Source organism: Aplysia californica, unplaced genomic scaffold (assembly GCF_000002075.1).
Source record: "Aplysia californica isolate F4 #8 unplaced genomic scaffold, AplCal3.0 scaffold00081, whole genome shotgun sequence".
In the NCBI taxonomy this organism is placed as follows: Eukaryota; Metazoa; Mollusca; class Gastropoda; order Aplysiida; family Aplysiidae; genus Aplysia; species Aplysia californica.
Genome location: NW_004797351.1, coordinates 543,534 through 547,435, shown reverse-complemented (window position 1 = coordinate 547,435; position 3,902 = coordinate 543,534). Strand labels below are relative to the sequence as shown.

At 39.6% G+C, this 3,902-nt stretch overlaps 1 protein-coding gene across 1 annotated transcript in view; it reads left to right on the top strand.

Annotated features, from left to right (window-relative positions):
* Positions 1-3,902, top strand: part of LOC101862712 (leucine-rich repeat and coiled-coil domain-containing protein 1) — a gene marked incomplete at its 5' end in the record, with an annotated part of 174,948 nt that overhangs the window by 577 nt on the left and 170,469 nt on the right.

Here is a 3,902-nt window from a genome sequence, read left to right as displayed (position 1 = left end):
CCTCTCTCTCTCTCTCTCTCTCTCTCTCTCTTTCTTTCTCTCCCTCTGCATGGGGCTATCTAGAATCCCCCTTCTTTTCATTTTGTCAAGCATTGATCTCGCCCTCCCCACACACACACATCTAAAAATAAAAAAACAATATAATAATATCCAGAGCCACCAATTCGCCACTCATATTGGCAAACTCGAACAAAACAATAACAATAACCAAACAAAAAAAAAAACGAAAAAAAACCCTCACCGAGAACAATAGTACCACAAGCAGCAGTAGCGATGACATGTTATCAATGGGAATGTCGCAGCACGACATGAATACATCGATCATTCACAAAAACATGCGTGAGTGTGCATGACTGTGCCTTTGTATGCATGTATCTCTACGAGTGTGCCCGCCCACTATTTATATGGCATGCACGTACTGTTACGGGTTAAGAATTTGAGTTTCACACGTCAAGCTTATTCGAACGCAATTCTTCGAACATCTTGATAACAACTCTGAGTAATCTTACGATTTTAATAGAGCAGAATAAGATCAGTTGGTTTTTGATCTCACGGTCTTGGTAACTCAAAAAGACCAAAAATGTCAGATCATAGATCTTTGTAATTCCAAGGTGGTGACTTGTTAATGTGGAGAAAATCGCACGATATGCCGTTGTCACGCGATTCGACAAGGCCTCTTTAGAACGTCAGGGATGAGGCAGAGAAGTAATGGGATGGGAATTTGAAGGTTTTTGTCTATAATTCCAATACATGATGTCAAGTGCGGGTAATCGCAACTGCAGAATGGGGTTTTTTTACGCCTCCAGCGACACAATTTAGATAATCTTGAGAGCGCGCTGCTACGACCCTTCTTGTCAGGGTCGACCAGGAAGAAAGATACTCGAACGTACCAGCGAATAGTCGGAGCAACTCTATTTAAACGTGCGTTGAACGGCGAAGAACCTAACCCTTACACCATAGACGCCGGTCATGCACGGCAGAAATACATGTTCTTTTTTCTCTTGATTTCAAGATGTTATATATTTGATTATGCTAAAGAAACTACACAAAGAAGGGCCTGCCGTTAGCTCAGGTCGTACCATAATGCGCGCAGATGACCCCGGTCTGAATCCCCAATAGATCTTTCTTAAGAATGAGGTTGTTTGGGAAGTTTTCAAGGTTCCACATGACCTATCTGGATGGGCGTTTTCAAGGACGCACTTTGACTTCGGGGCTCCCATCTCTTAATTAATACCCATACGGGGTTGGTACCGTCTCTCAGAGTTAAAGCGAACTGCACAGTTAGTGCGCGACATCGGACTGACAGTCTAGCTGCTGTCATCGAGGACGAGGAAGAAGAAGAAAAGGGGTTGGTACCAATCCAAAGACGGCCAAGTGGTGTACACTTCCACTCCCTTCCCTCTCTCTTTTTCACAAACGCACACAAACACAAACAAACACACACACACACAAACACACACAGCTAAATAGTATAGAAAAACAAAAGCAAAAAGCACAACATAAAATACTGTAGCATAAGTACAAGGGATAGATGAGAGAATAAACAAAGGTTAAAGGTTTCAATCATTTTCCTTTTTTTACACCCCCATTGACACAATTTAGATTAAATGATTTTTGGAGGTGGGCTCGCCTCTGTCTGTCAGGGCCAACCCGGCCCGAGAGGGATACAACATTCCAGCAGAAAAACCAAGATCACACTCGATAAAAATTCCCACCCCACAGGAATCGAACTCGGGTCTTCTGTGTGTGACAGCGAAGCGCCTAACTGCTTTACCCTTTTCCCAGAGAGCAAAATATTGATGAAAGAAACAAGGCAGGGACGAGAATCAATATAACACCTGTTGCTCTGTGTAGGCTACAAGAACACGACGTGTGTTATTTATGATGCGATGGGATGAGCCATCCTCACCATACACGCTCATCCTTTCAAGTCTCTTCCTAACAAAACTGATTGATTTTCTTGGATACAAGTACAAAGCTTTCCTTGCTACAATCTTATTACATATATATCTAATTAAAGACGTTCAGAAAAATCTCGTGGGGAAGATTTTATAACAATATTTATTATTAATATTATTTATTAATATATTTTTATCACGATATATATTATATACATATGTATATATATATCGTGATAAAAATATATTAATAAATAAGGGAATTCCATTTTAAGGTATATATATCTGACAACAGATGACAAATTTATTTGAATTTTATACAAAAAATGACATACATAGTTTTTAAAGTATACATGTTGCATTATGATTTTACAAAGTTTATTATAATATATGATTGACAACAACGAATCAACTCTGCTCATGAAGACATGAAATTGTGTTTTGGGAGCATTGTGAGTGTGAGTGTAATAAGTCCTAGGTGTAGAGAAAACTGTAGCTATCATTATTACAATGGTGCATATATAGCTATCTTATCCAAGAAGCTTTCTTTAACAAAGTGAAAAGATATATTTGTGAAGGTAGGCATGAAAGAGAATTTTTACAAGACTGAAAGAAAAGAAAAAGAAAGTGCAAGTACACGATGCCATAGTTGCAGTTTTAAAGTTGAAAAAGAACAAACCCTCTTTGACTGAAAACGTTGGAAAAAAACCCCTAGAATCTTAACATAGAACGAATGCAAAAAGAAACCTATGAAATGGGCTTGTGACTGCTAAAAAAGCTAGAAAAACATTATCAGAGACATTGCCAATCAAAATATGCACAGTTAGTTCTTGCGGAGAAAAACTATGGAAGAGAAGAAAAAAGAATTTTTGTTCTCATGGACAAGACATAGACACAGTTAAAGAGCAAACAAAGACCCATTGATAAATTTATGTCTCTTAAAACAAATTCACGCTTCACAAACTGCACACGAGGGATGGATTCAAACTAGCAACCCCTCAGACAAACAGCCATGAAAAAATCTGTAAGTAAGTTACAAGTTAATCTAGGCCTAACTTTTCCTCTTTACAACAAAGAACACTGTGTCTCTACACAAAAAAGGAAATCGACAAAACTTACCACCCTCATTGATGTGTCTGGGACAGCCCTGTTATTCTCATACTTGGGCACATCCAACACTTCCCCTTTTGGCCGTGTTTTCATCCAATGCACTGCATGAAGGAACGCTACCCCTGAACTGACCAAGAGTGTACTCCCCACCAGGTACTTGAGTAATGTTACTGTATTCCGACGCATGGCTCACTGAAAAAAAAAAAAATAGTGCACACAATTATTGACAAGTGAAAAATAAAGATCTCAGAGTGCAACATGCAGGATCATCGTCATGAGAAAAAAAGTGGGATGTGATTGTCCAACGCGCAAAGATATGGAGGTAAACTTTTTTATTTAACCATCTTTGTCTTAGTAACGAGTAGACTACTACTTTCACACACAAAAACACTACCACACACATTCACACATATAACAGACACACACATCATGATACTCTTTGGCAACCTCAGTGAATAATATAATATGCACAGTGTTATAGACAGTAGATCTAGGCCTTTATTTAGGCCTAAAATCTAGATCTAGATCTTAGACTAAAAATGGTGAAATTATAGCAACGCCCCATCACTATGTTATTTAAGGGGCGGGACCTCTTAGTTTTATGTCCGTCCCACCGAGCCAAGTGGGAAGTTCGTGTAAAGTGCCTTTAACAAGAGGACACAACGTCGGACCGAGCTCAGGCTCGAACCCCAGAACTCGCAATCTCACGATTACCAGTCCGGTAGCCTAACCTTACCACTAGGCTACCGACGCCACTGATCTATAGACTAGAAATTAGTGATTTTGTAGTTTCTTTTGTTAAAGTCAAGAGTAGAGGGGGTTTTAGGGGTGCTTGCCCCCCCTGACCTATTTACTAATTTAATAAAAACTGTGGAGGGGAGGGGGGGGGGGGGG